Consider the following 15,578-nt stretch of genomic DNA (forward strand, 5'->3'; position numbering starts at 1 on the left):
TATGTTTATCAAACTGTGGATGTTGACATTTGGTGTAAGCATGACAGTATCTATTCACATACATTCTGTCAAATTAGAATTGTTCCACAAAGTCTGAGAGGATAGAATGACTATGCCCCAAAATACACAATGCACCATCTTTGGGTTGCCCCTCCAGGGATCCACACATTCACCACATGTGCACATTCAGCACATTGAGTCATTACTAAGCTATAGTACATGTCTTTAACGGTTATTTTGCCAAACTCTGATCAATAGATGTGTAGCAAGTTAAAAATCACAAGATGGATTTGCCTACCCAGATGATACTGTACCAGTAGATGAATTTTCAGGTCTTGGCTCATATAGAGATTGTGTAAAATAAGGACTAACAATTTCCTTATTCTTTCTTTTTTCAGTTATTGCTGGTATTTAGACATTTTCATCAAACTAGAAAACAAATAAGCAGACCTTGTGACTTGTATGTTCTTGAAATATCTCTCTATATCTTGCACCCTTTTTCATAGGCTGATAATTCTAGACTTCCCCCATATTACAACAAAACTGTTAATGCATCAGGATAAAACCGTCACTTGTATGTCATCATTTTTTTTACCTTTCTTCTGCAGTTGCTCCTGTGATCAATAGTCCTTCAAAGGTCCAGCTCCTAGAGAATGAGAGACTGCCCAAATGCTCATCTGGGGGCAACCCCTCTCCAGAGGTCACCTGGTTCAAAGGTCATCAACAGGTGGGTCCCGAATCAGATCTTAGCAGGGAGGATGAAGGCCTTTATACCGTGACTGCAACAAGCATTATGGGAGATGCCAATCAAACTGTGGATGTTGACATTTTGTATAAGAGAGCTCTGCATTCATACTTTGAGACAAATTACAATTATTTCACAGTTTGACAGTATTGAGTTAACAGATTCAAACTTCTGAGGTGGAAAAAGCTTTGGTAAATGTGCACTGGATGAATTTAGTCACCCTGAGAATTCATTAAGTCACTAAACAGTGCGCTCATTTGACTAAATTGTGCTTTCATTTAGATTTTTGTAAAACTGTTTTTTTAAACAGTTATATTTACTCAAGCTCTTGTACTCAAGGTGTAATTAAGGCAATTATTTGCCATGTTTGTATTTTTTGAAGAGCTCACAGATCTACTGATCTTTCTCGGTAACATCGTTATCACTATCAACATTGTCTAAATAGAGCTCTAGTCTGTAGATCCAGATCTGCTTAAACTGGTTCAGATATTTTTTTTCCTTGTTTTTTAATTTATTTTTCAACTCAGATCGTCCAAAGATCACCTGTCCACAGAAAGTTGAGGTGAGAGAGCATGGACCTCTGAATGGCTGCAAAGTAGAAGGCAATCCTACGCCAAAGGTCACCTGGTATAGGAATAACTGCACAATTTATCCGACAACTTTATTGGGCAAAATGGACAGAGAAAAGTACACTGATGGCAAGGCCTTATCCTTCAGTATCTCATACTGTGGAGGTGGTTATAATTAGCAAAGGTAAGTGACTGTGTGTGTGTGTGTGTGTTGGACAGTGTACCAGTGCTACTTATTCTGTGTAAATGTGTGAACCTGTGCAAATTTTCTGTATTGAAACACATTGAAACTCTCTCTCTCTCTCTGAAATGTGTCCTCTGTACACTAGTCGTAATAGAACCCACAAAAGAGCAATACCTTAAAGGGACACCAGGCAAGCCTGATGCTTTTTCTCTACGAAACTCCCCCTCGCTCGGTCTGAAGCTCTTTTCCTTTTCTTTGCGTCTTCCGTCAAAGGTTTTCGCTGCTTCTTAGCCGGCTCTGCCATTATACACACGTTTGCAACAATCTCTAACGTTTCGTTAGCCTGCCTCTGTGCTGTAAACTGATCCTGCTTCGGTCGGCGGGTAGGATACACCGAACTTGGAAGTGGGATATACAGGCAGTAGGGGCGGGCGAGAGAGCCTTCATTCGCCCCGTAATGAGTCATTTAACCATATACCGACTTACGAAGATGATTAATTAACACGAAAACGTTGCCTGGTGTCCCTTTAATATTCCTTCTGTCTCATTCCCATCAGGTAATAATAACATTTCCATATCTGGGGGTTGGGTACTGGTCCTGCTCTTCAGTCACATTTTCCACTGACCATGAATGGATGTTTGAGATCCAGATGGCATCTACACCTTTCTCACATCTGAAATGGAAGGCAGCTGCCTTCTGTTGCCAAGTCAGTAACCTTGGAAATCTTACCTTTCAATACTGCTGAATGCCACACTTGGCATGCAGAACTGTGATTTTGTGGGGCACCTGTACCACGACACTTTGCAGTACATTTCAACCATCTTAAGACATTTTACAAGTAACTTTCCCAACATTGATTATAGTAATTAATTTACTTTCTTTGTCGTTTGATTTGAGATCAATGTGCTATGATGGAATGTTTGCCACCCCCCTGCTATAATGTTATTTCCTGCGGAATAGTGCAAAACTAGATGTACCTCATAGCGGTACAAAATATGACCGCCGCTCAGTCCTGTACATCCGTTCCGCGAAAATAAATCACACTTCAATTTGTCTCCATATTTTACTCCATCCCCCACTCTTGAAACGTTTGTGTATGCTTGTTTGGCATGCCTGAGTGTGTGTGTGCCGCTGCACAGAAAGTAGCCTACTGGGGCTGAAAAGGTGAATAGATTGTAGAATAGCCAAAGAAGATGTAGCATTGTTATAAAACCTTTAAAATCTCTAAACAATCACAAGAAGGGCAGTTCATCACAGTTCATCCATTGCAACTGGATTGATGAAAGGTCACTTACACCTGTAGGCTACATTGTATTTGGGAAAAGCAAAATGTATCAGTATAATGTTATTTATTTATTTATTTATTTATTTATTTATTTATTAACAAAAACATCTCTGTCAATTCCATGCCGTTTTCAACAGCTATCAAAAACAAAGGTCATTTTTGGATGGATGGATTTTTTGTGAATGTTTCTTCTTCTACATAAGATTTTAGTCATCTTTAGTTTATGTAATACTTTATTGTCAATGCACAAATTAAGTAACAGTAGTCTGAAACGTTATTGTTAATGCACAAATTAAGTAACAGTAGTCTGAAACGAAATGCTGTTTTACATCTAACCAGTGGTGCAAATAACTGACATGTCCAAATGGGCCTTGATGAAATGCATCACCAGACTGTTCATACACATTTTTAACGGGCCAAAGTTGAAGAGCTGTTGTCCGTTATTGTTCGTGCAAATATAGGCTGATCCATGTTCCCTTGCATTTTGTAACTGAGGTCCATGACTAGTCTGGCTTTCACCAGACCAAGCTCAATCTTTTAAGAAATCAAAAAATAAATAGCGGGCAGATCAGGCTGGGTTCACCCAGCCTACTCCATAGGCACCCGATATTGTTTAATTTTCCGATTGAGATATCCATGCTCTGGCTATTCTAAATGCAAAAATGCATCAGGGAGTTATGACAAAAATGTAACTAACAAACTAGATCCTAATATAAAGCTGTTAGCTTCCCTAAGCTACAGGTAGGCTTATAAGGTAGGCCTATTTACAACATAAATTGTCAATAGGCTATGCTGGCGACACAAATAAAATCTCCTTTGGAAACCAATGGCTTACGCCTTACAGTATCAAGCGGACTTAAACTGCCATTTCGTGGCGAAAAGTTGTAATAAAATTCACACAGCTCCATGAGTCAAGGAAAGCGCGAATGAAGTAGCCACTTCTAAATGGGACCCACTACACAGTAGCTTAAGGTGTGTTGCTAAAGCATCCATAATGAAATGAAGGTGTCATTGTTTGGATACTTCACACACACATGCTTTTTAATTTCACAGACTACATCTACCAAGCTGGAATCAAAGCACATCGATTCCCCTCTCACACCCTGCACGCACTTAAAACAAAATAAACAGGCGTCTCAGTCTCACGTATGTATAGGCAAAACTGTATCAGACCGGTGTAACGTTGGTAAATCTTCCATTGCACAGAATGATTTTTGTAGCATGTGCAACAAATGGCAGTCGAAAGATACAATTACAGTGTTGCTATCAATTTGCTTGGTATAACCGCATTTATAGTTTTCTACAAATGCAATCAATCAAATTGGCCTCCATCACTCAACCAACGCTAACGGTAACATTACCTAGGTCCTTATTGATATTATAAGATTAACGTACCTGCAGTAAAAACCAAGCATGTCCGATAAACATCCTCAGATTTATTTTGGCTTCAAGAAGAATGGGAATTACATTTCATGTGAACATCATCCTATCCTTATTAGACGTTCTCTGCGGTAAACTACAGTCCTTGTAGGAAGGGTCCATTGTTTTTCCAACCCACTTTTAACTTCCAACAAAATTACGTCTCACTGCAACGATGCGCCATCTAGTGGACAAACGACTACTTATCGCCAATACTGGAAATGCAGCCATGATGATGATGATGAATATTTATTTTGGCTTTCTTTTAATCCTACTGAATTTGTAATTATGTATCGGCTGTTCTAATACCGATAGTATGTGGGTGCCTGTGTGTGTGTGCATGTGTATATGTGTGCACCGCCATCTACAGGCCAATGAGTGTACAGTCACTAAATGTACACATAACCTAATTTTTTTTAGACCCCCCCATGGATGAAATTCTACGAAACTTGGCATACCCCCAGAGAATGCCAGGTCAATCATACACATACAATTTGGTGCAGTTCTGAACATCTTAACTGAAGATAGGGGCGATTAAAGCAGAATAATATTGCATTTTCATTTTTAACGGGACGGGGGGGGGGGGGGGGGGGGAATGCAAATCACAAATGAGTTATTATGGGCCACCGGGGACGAAACGAAATTTTTCGAAATGAAACGAAAGTCTAGTGGGGCTACATACCCACCAAATTTCATGTGCCCCGGTGGTTCGGTGTCCCGGGTATCGTTGACCAAAAATTCAGGAAGTAGATGACGGGAAAAAAAAAAAAAAAAAAACTTTGACAATCCCTATATGACCGCTTCGCTAGCTTCGCTAGCGGCGGTCATAATAATACTATTATTTTGGATGTCACAGGGACTGATTAATGCAAGTTGCACTTCTGAGCACATTCTTTGAGCACAGTGATTAATGTCCTGCACTTCAATGATTGATGTGCTTTTCCTTTTATAGACAAAAGGCTGAATGCACTTACTTTGTGGAGTAACAGCGGGAAGAGTGGGATATTAATATGGTAATTAAGTGACATTTCCTTTGCCATATCACTGAAAGTATGTTTATGTGGGTGGGTCAGTGGGGAGCAGCCGTGGCCTACTTGTTAGCGCTTTGGACTTGTTACCGGAGGGTTGCAGGTTCGAACCCCGACCAGTAGGCATGGCTGAAGTGCCCTTGAGCAAGGCACCTAACCCCTCACTGCTCCCCGAGCACCGCTGTTGTTGTAGGCAACTCACTGCGCCGGGATTAGTGTGTGCTTCACTTCACTGTGTGCTGAGTGTGTTTCACTAATTCACGGATTGGGATAAATGCAGAGACCAAATTTTCCTCGCGGGATCAAAAGGAGTATATATACTTATACTTATGGAGTGCACACATTGTGTTCAATTACAGACAGCAGTCTGTCCACAAAACGGTCTGTTTGAAGTGTGACAAATGTAATGTTGTTGTTTAGAGTAAAAGCTGAATTTTATCCATAGGCTATATTACCAAGAGTGTGATGTGTATGAAAGGACTTTGTTCCATAAAAAAGTGCTTGAAATGTCAGACACTGAAGCCTACAAACAGCCTTTTCCTTTCGCTGACAGAGCGTATATCAACCTGCATTGTGTATTGAACCGAAGATGCATGCCACTCCACTGCCTTTTCCTTCCTCTGATGGACCGCCCAAATACATAATGTACAATGAGAGAGACAATGAGGTACTTTATATAATAGCAATAATGAGACTGGTCATAAGTTTTACTAAGTGCCTTATCAAGCTGTCAGTTCTCAAGTTTCCCACCAGCGTTCATGGTCCCCAGACTGCTGCTCCAGGTTTTTGCGTCCACTTCCACTTTGAGCTCCCTAATTGTCTAATTGTGTGTACCTGTTCCTAGTGTATAAAGCCTGCTCCTTTTGTCTTGAGTGTTGTTTTAGTTTCAAGTTTTTAAGTTTTTATTGTCACATATACTTTGCAATATAGTGAAATTCTTGTGCCACAGCTCCAACATGTATATGATAAAAGGGTCAGGGGTAAGGCTAACTAAATTTTAAACTGCCCTGATCACCCACTTTTGGGTGTTTAATCCCCTCAGGTCGCCATTTTAGGTTACCTATATTAAGAACTAGACGTGCCAGGGATTCTTTTATTCCTGTGGCTATTAGGAACCTGAATTCACTTGATTGACATCTCTTGAATCTTTTATACATTATGTGATTATTTATTTATAATTACTTATTTATTCCCAGGGTTGGGTAGTAACGGATTACATGTAATCTGGATTACGTAATCAGATTACAAAAATCAAGTAACTATAATCAGCCCAGATTACAATAAAAAATTGTGTAATCAGATTACAGTTACATTGTTGGGGATTACCTGATTACATTTTATCATGCAAGCAATGCAACTTTTTAATGATAGCCTAGTTATCTTTTAATTCGACAAGCTTCGGGCTTGCTGGTTCGATCCCCGACCAGTAGAAAAAATGTGGGCGGGGGAAGTAGTTGAGCACTGCTCTCCCATGCCCACATCCACGGCTGAAGTGCCCTTGAGTAAGGCACCTAACCCCTCATTGATCCCCGAGCGCCGTTGTAGCAGACAGCTCACTGCTCCGGGTTGGTGTGTGCTTCACCTCACTGTGTGTTCACTGTGTGCTTCACTAATTCGCAGATTGGAAGACCAAATTTCCCTCACGGGATTAAAAGAGTATCTATACTTACTTACTAACTTATTTACTATTGGGGCAGGTCTCTCGGCACACTGCCTAATCTTTTCCTCCTAATCTTAATGTAGCCTCTTGTTTTAGTGTCACCGTTTACTTCGGTCCCCCTGGTTGAAAAACATCCCAAAGGAATAATTTTCTCACCCCCACAATTGAAATGGACATGGTGTCATTCAATCTCAGGCCATGTCCCTGGGTCAAAAAAATCCAGCGAAAGCTAAATTCATTGTCCAGGTGTGCCCTTATAAAGGTTAAGCTGAGTTGTGCATGTTTGGAGAATAGTGATCCATGATCACATCCATGATGACTAAGTGATCAATTTTGGGATGGGGGAAATTTCAACCACCAAAATACCACCCCCAAAGTGGAGAATAGCTATAGAAATGTGTTAGTTTTGGGTGTTTTTCAGACAATGGGACCTGGTGACCTCAAAGTAAATGGTAACACTAAAACAAGGGCCTACATTAAGATTTTTGGAGGAAAAGATCAGTTAATTCACACAGGAATGCTTTACTCAGAGCAAAGAGATTTCTTAGATGTAATGAAATGATAAACAAAAAAATAGAAAATGAGAATTCTTTCATCAATTCAGTGGTGGTGTCTTTTACTTAAGGGGCATATTTATTGAAGTAATCTAAAAGTAATCCTAAAGTAATCAGATTACGTTACATGTTTTTGGTAATCTTGATTACGTTACTGATTACAAAAATTGCCATGTAATTTGTAGTCAGTAATGGATTACATTTCAAAGTAATCTGACCCAACCCTGTTTATTCCTCTCCATGTTCATTATGACAGATGTACCTGTGTACTGTCCAATTAGATTTGGTAATTGTTTTTTTAGGGGAAGGAGTGTCTCCATTGTTGACATCCTGCTGCACACTAAGGGCCCGTCCCATTTCTCCCCTTAAAACTTCTACTTGGTTTTGATTGCCCTCAACATTAAAGCCCCCTCGACAAGGGAAGTAGAGGGTAAGATCTTTCCCTATGAATTGGGACATTAATGCAAATTAGCGTAGCGAACGTGCTCACCTACGTCATGCGCAGCGCCGACGTGTCTATCGGCAGTAGCCTGCTACTATTTTCATTCAGGAACATACCCGTTCCAGCGGTCATTGTTGTGTGGGCTGTGCTGGTTTATCTACGTCTGGTTAATCAACAAAGATATTTGTGTTCATATGAACGCCAGAACACACACCTAAATATTGACGAATCTACCCAGATCAGATATATAACGTTATTTTATGGGCAGACTCTCAGCAGATATCATGAACATCGTCAGATAGCTTTGTGAGATATTTTCTAACATTAGTGTTCAAAACTCAACAGTCCATCAGATGTGCATCAAACTAACATATTCCAACATATTTCGAAATTTTAATATGCTTATTTGCGAAAATATATAAAAAAATTGGCCGGCTCGCTGAGCTTGCACGGTATCCTGGGTAATTTCATCTCCCACTTCGTTTTAAGCCTGCATCGGTCCTGGCTATATTTTGAGGGTTGATTTTAAGGGGAAAATAGCACTTCCCCTTGCTCCCTAAAGTAATGGGACACCCTAGCCCAGGGGTGGGCAACTAATTTCCCCAAGGGGCCACATGACAAACTGGGACTGTTGAGGAGGGCCGGACCCAAAATACCGAACTCAAGTCTGAACTCAATTCTGTTCAATTCTATTCTGTTCTTGTATAACATTAAGTAAATCATATGGTTTTGTTTACTAGTCGTAAGAACAGATGAAAATGTGAGGGAGACAAAGGAAAAACAGCAATATTTAGTCTATGTCCAGTATTTAATCCTCATTCTCGAAATTTTTTTTTTGACATTTACATTTTTTTCAGTTTTCAAAGACTGATATAAAAAAGTACTACAATATCTATATAATTAGGCTAGGTCATGAAAATGTGAAGGAGTCAGTACAACCGATAGGCCTGTGACACCATTTCATCAACACTCAGCAATATTTCATCATTAAATCATTACCATCATTAAATTAACTCTATGCAGAATTAGACTACGAAAATGTGGAGCAGACAATAGTAGGCTGTCATTAGTTAATCAACATGCACAAAGAAAACTATTTTAAAAATGTAGGCTATGTTTTTGCTTTAACTTTATGCACATAACTGTGATTGGTCAACTCGCTCTGTGTGTTGAGCCGGCTGCTTCAAGCAACCTGTGGGTAGTAGCATCATACTAGTTCGCTAACATAAGCTTTGCAAATAAACTCAGACTTATTTTGGTTACAATTACGGGGTTATCCGATTGTAAACTGTCTATCTGCCAGTAACGTTTTGAAATGAACACTTGGTATCGCCAACGAGCAGCAGTAGGAGTTCGTTCTAACAACCTTTGCGGTGGTGAGCGACGCAGACATAAGAGACACAAAACTTTGAAAGGTTTACGCCGACGTAAAGGCAACTGCATTGTGTCGACGCAGAAGCATACATTCTATTCACCAGCACATCAGTGAGGGTGTTTACGTATGCATCCACGCACAAATGTATGGGCGTACAAATAGCAGTCGCTTTCAAAATAAAAACAACGATATTGATTTGCATGCATTATCTCTATGCTAGGCTCTTGACTATTGTTCTTTCACGGACCTTACGCGGGCCGGTCAGGGAAAGCCCACGGGCCGGATGTGGCCCGCGGGCCGTATGTTGCCCATGTATGGGCTATGGTATAGCTATGGTATGGTATTCTCTCCGATATAATAAATACAACACATTGGGTTTGGCAAGAAATTTGGCAATACTACTTTCACACAAGTGATGGCACCCCTGCTTGGAGACAGAAGATTGTCCGTTTTGCTTTTAAGGATTCCATCTGCAATGGAAAAAAATGGAACGACATGTAGGCTATGCTTACTTTAGTGCTGGACTTGGACTCGACTTGATCAATAGGGACTCGACTCGGACTCGACGTGGATCAATAGTGACTCGACTCGGACTTGACTCGGATGAGTAGTGGACTCGACTTGGACTTGGAATTTTTTTTTAATGACTTGGACTTGACTCGGACTTGAACACTGAGGATTCGAACCTGGACTCGGACTCGAGGCATAGTGACTTGACTACAACAATGATTCATACCCTCCCCTGCTTTTTTCAAGATGCACATAATCTATTGAAACCAATTCAAACGGTGCTGTTGCATGTACATGACACATGGGTGCTCTACTGGACGGTGGGCTTCTTCTGTTTTATACATCTGCAGACTTTAGTTATGAAATGTTCAATATCACCTTGCATTCCTGGCCAATAAAACCTGTCTCTAGCCAAATTCAAAACTCGCTCTACGCCTAAGTGACCCATCTCAGCATGCAAATGTTTGTAAACCAGTTGCTTGTAATGTTCTGGAAGCACTATTTGTGTCCGAGATGCTGTTTTTCTTTTAAGTAGGCCTTCTTTGGACACATCCAGCTTTTTCCATTCATGCAACAGCTGTTTCACTTTCACTGGTTCTTGAAACATTGTTTTCCTATCAGGTTTTTTCCCTCCCCTTTTTAGTTGCAATACTCCGTTTAAGACCGGATCGCATAACTGAGCTTGTACCAGTTCATGCTGTGACAAACGCAACTCTGTTCCATGTTTCTCTTTCCCAGCACCATCCTGAACTGCAGGGTTTACGGCAGGGGTCTCAAACACCCGGCCCGCGGGCCAAATCCGGCCCGCGTCCGGCCCAATTCTGGCCCGCGACGTATGTCAAAATAATAATGTAATCCGGCCCTTGAGACTTTTTAATTGCGACAAACAACGATACTGATTAAAATAGACGATAGTTCCAAGTACGGTGACAAATCTCATTTGTACTCTGCTCCACTATGTGCTAGACATCCAGAGCTTCATTCAAACCCAAAATCGCTGCGCAAAGTTTTCAGGAAATACTTGTATTATTAGCGAGAAACACAAAGACGTGCATTTGTAATGACGCGGAAGCGATGCAGGCCATAGTGTTGCATAACTTGAAGCAGAAATTAAGCAGAAATAGGCCTACACCAAATGTTAAAAAAAAAAACGTTTACGTGTGATGAAGTCTTAGGTAGGCTATTTTACTCACCTATTTTAAATCTGAAGGAGAATATCCTTTTGGAGATTATGATCGATCATCTATTGAATAGAGGTGCGTCTGCGTGTATACGACGGTGTCCACTAAGCCATGCTTATTTCGACCCTCTGCCCAACATAGCTTGGAGGTTGCAGTGGTAATCGTGATGATAGTGTCCGTAATGGACGTGGTACAGACAGCAGGGCTAGTAGAAATAGGGCTCTACAAAGTCACTTCTGGGTATCAGATTAGGAACTGATTTGACCAGAATACTTTATTGTAGGCCTTGTGGTTTAGAAACCATATACATCTTAGGTGTTGGTATACATCGTATGTTTTTTCCTGTTAATTTGTTATGTGGGTAATATGAAAAAAGGAAAGTAAATCTGCTCAAATATGTTCATCCAGTAGCCTATTTACTGAGAGGTGCATAATTTGAGGTGCTTGCCATCCAGTGGCAAATTAGATGGGTAAATTTACCCCCTTCATAAACTTTTGTTTTACTCAAAGATTTTTACATTTACAGTAGGACTTTATCTCTGACCACTTTCAAGCAATGGCCTTTTGAAATTTTGATATAAAAATCCAATGGTGTTGCTTTCTTAACCCTGACGCCTATAGTTTGCCAGGTTTAAAAAAGTTATGAGAGGAAAATATTTTATTTGGTGTGAAACACACACATACCTGTTTTTATGCTTTTCATTTGTTTTATAATTTGTATTAATATTTATTTTATCATTATTTTATTTATAAGCTAAGGTTGCTAGCACAGGTGTCTAAAACTAGATAAAAACACTTGCACTTTCTGTTTGCAGTTTTGTGTGGTATTTGAAAAAAAGAACATTGCATTTTCAGAAATAGCCGGCCCTCCAATCAGATGACGTTGGCAGAATTGGCCCCCAGCTCATTTGAGTTTGAGACCCCTGGTTTACGGTAACAGCTGTAATCCACTCAACATCATTCTGTCTCTCAGTGGCATTGGCAACAGCGCTGATCACTTCAGGTGAACACTGCTCTGTACACTCACCCATGTAGTCCTCCATGTCCCGGTGTGTGCGGGACAGGAAGTCGGCGTCGACGTTCACTTTTCCAGGTCTGTACTTCAAAGTGATGTTAAAGTCTGCTAACTCTGACACCCATCGATGCCCCGTTGCATTCAACTTCGCTGTCATCACATAGGTAAGTGGGTTGTTGTCACTGTAAACAGTTACTGCAGGAGCATAAAACAGGTAATCTCTGAAGCGTTCTGTGACTGCCCATTTCAGGGCTAAAACTCCAGCTTTCCTGAATGTAGTCTGTAGTTTTTCTCTGCAGGTGTCAAGGTACGTGAACCGTAACCTATCACTCGAAGTTTACCTTCTTGCCTTTGATACAACACAGCTCCTAGTCCCTCCTCAGAAGCATCAATATGCAGAATAAATGGATCCTCAAACTTTGGATAGGCCACACAGGTGGGTTAGTCAGTACACTAGTGAGATACTCTAAGGCATGTTGGTGTACAGGTTTCCAGTTTACCTGGTGATGTGGTGGTGCTTGTCCAGCTCTCTTTATTTTTCTGGTGTTCTTGTTCCCAGGATTTAAGGCAGGCTCCTCATCTAACAGGTCATAGAGACATTTTGCATGGCGAGAGAAAGTTTCCTTAATTCTTTGACATTAGTAGGTGGCTTATTTTTCAATGCTTGTACAGCTTCAACTTCTTTCTTGTGCATTCTATAGCCCTCTGCTGAAATATCTTTTCCAATGTAACGAACTTCATTTTTAAACAGGTCACACTTATCAGGTCTTAATTTGATGCCATACTCCTTCTGTCGCCTCAGAACACACTTGACATCCTCAATGTGTTGTTCAAATGTTTTGCTATAGACTAGCACATCATCGAGGTACGGGATGCAAATTTGGTCTCATAGCCCCTCTAAACTCTCCTCCATACTACGCTGAAAAGCTGCAGGCCCGTTAGTCAACCCAAATGGGATTCTATTCCATTCATATAGCCCCTAAGGAGTTGTAAAGGCTGTGAATGGTTTTGAGTTCTCACTTATGTTTCCTTGATGATACGCCTTACCCTGATCTAGTACACTGAACCAGGCATTACCCCCAAGGCCATCAATGATCTCCTGGATGCCGGGTATAGGGTGTCTATCAGGAAGGTTTTTTTTGTTAAGCTCACGAAAGTCCACACATAGTCTTAAAAGGGTGAAATCAATTACCAATGATCACAAGCCAGCTGGAAACTTCCACCCTCTCTCCCTCTCGTTCCCAATTAAAACGAGTAGCATAACGTTCAAGTTAGATCTGCTGCAAAATAGAGAGACTGAGAGGACCCAAAAAGTATCATCCTTATGTAAGATGCTGTTGCTGCATTTTGACATTGTAATCGTTCTCTAAGAAGAGTGAAAAGCAGTTTGCAGTAAAGCTTCTCTGGCTAAATTGTGGTGCCCTTTCTGTCCTTTGGTGCCGTGCGCACAGTGCGAGATGCGCGTGGTTGCGGCGCCACTGGACACTTCGTTCCAGGTGCGTTTACAGTAGCCTACTATTGACAAGTTAACAAGGCCGATGAGCTGTGATTGAAAATCGGGAGTGGTGCTGTCCCTGACGGGACAAATCAAAATCACCCAAAATAAGGGATGTCCCGCCCAATTCGGGACGGTTGGCAACCCTAGATCGTACTGTCAGGGTTACGAATATAGGACCCATGCGCAAGACTCTTTCCGACAGAAAACACACTTTATTAACTAACAAATTTACAAACTACTTACAGACATGAATCAGACAGGATAACAGAGAGACAATCCGACAAGGAACAGAGAAACAGGAGGGTAGAAATACACATACCAATTAACAGAAAGGCAGAGGACTGGACGAAACCAACGAGACAATAACAGGGAACAGGTGAGGAGGCAGAAATGGAGGGAAAACAAACAAGACAGGAAGCACAGACCAAATAAGGAGATGGGACGGAGACAAAGACAGGTGATAGGCAGATAACACAAAGCATGGGGAACAGGCAAAAACAAACACAGGACAATACACAAAATGGCCACCAGGGTGGCACAAACTCAACAGTCCGGGCCAGATCCTGACACTCTCTCTCTCTTTCTCTCTCTCTCTCTCTCTCTCTCTCTCTCTCTGTCTCTGTCTCTCTCTCTCTCTCTTGCAAAATACATTCGGGGCTACACTCCAAACATTCGGGGCTGAAGCCTCGGCAAAATCGACTGACGATACCTCTGGGTATTAAATGTGTGGTTTCGCCTACCTAGAGGAATGAGCAGTTGATGAAAACTTGCTAACCAAGGAAATGATTGTTCGCTGACCCATGCATGAGATCTACCCAGTCCTCATCTCCTGCAGCTGCCGCATGCAGTTTGCCTCCATTTGCAGCTCTAATAACTGCCAATGTGTCTTCTGATATGTCTTGGCATCCAAGAAACCCAACGTGCCATATTTCTTTTTTGTTGTTGTTTACCCCAGAATGGTGTCATCAAGTCTCTATAACAAACCATTTGCTTGGGGAGCGTATGACTCTTGGAGACTTTATTTCCTACTGAGATGGGTACACAAGTGCGGATCCATCTGAAGATGTAGAGCCACTCAGGAATGAAATTAATTTACAGTGGCAAAATGATTACATTCATTAAAGACATTCAGTCCGACTTGTAGTCTCATAGGCTGTCAGGTATGCAGTCATGCACTCAACATCTTTGAAAACAGTGGTCTGGATGCAGTGAATTTTGTTATTACACTGTTTATGTAATGGTAATAGTAAAATATTTTGCATAATGTTATAGTGACAGCATAATAGCCAATGTGAAATTAATGCTTTTTCTCTCAAAAGTGAATATCCATGGGGAACTTTTGAATCACCAATTAAATACGGAAAAGACAACAGATATTACACAATTTATATTTTGCATTTCAAAATAATTTCCCCTTATATACATATTAATATGACAATATCTGCATTGTTACTGTTTAATATGTTCCCAATGTATTACACATCAAGTATCTATCCAGTTATCGCATCAGAGTGTGTCACTGCTTAGTTCTTGACCTGAGTGTGTCAGCTTTGCCAATGATGTCTATTAAGAAATAAATAGGAATGGGAATCAACCATCAGTTTTGGAGAAATACCCCCCCAAGCAATGTTTTGAATATTATGATCTTGTCATTTTAAAAACCGACAACAAATCTTCACACATTTGCTTCACAAATGTGCTTTTAAATGTGTGTTTTTTGTCTTCAATTTGACAATAAATGAATGAGTCACATAACCATTGTTGATGGAGGTTTTCTTTTTCTTTTCTTTTTATTTACTGAGTTAAGTAAGTTGACATTCCTGTGTTATCCTTCCAATCAATGTTGTTCTGAAAAGCCAAACAAATGACTTGGATCCAGCTGTGACACCCTGCACAATGACAGTTCCAACAGTCCCTTACCCTGGCCTATTAATAGCCATGAATCACATCAGCCACTCCAGCCAGAGGAATGTAAAACATCAACAGCACTTCCTGTGTGCACAGGTTAGCAAAACTACACGGGATCATCACGGGTCAACCGAGGGGCATGGACTATGCTTTTTCTACTGCCTGAAACACTGATGTGGTATGATGCGAGCAAGCTTTTGTTAA

This window comes from Alosa pseudoharengus, unplaced genomic scaffold (assembly GCF_046254945.1).
Source record: "Alosa pseudoharengus isolate Yale_2024_CS ecotype anadromous, Long Island Sound unplaced genomic scaffold, YU_APseudo_1.1 YU_APseudo_1.1_scf_19, whole genome shotgun sequence".
In the NCBI taxonomy this organism is placed as follows: Eukaryota; Metazoa; Chordata; class Actinopteri; order Clupeiformes; family Clupeidae; genus Alosa; species Alosa pseudoharengus.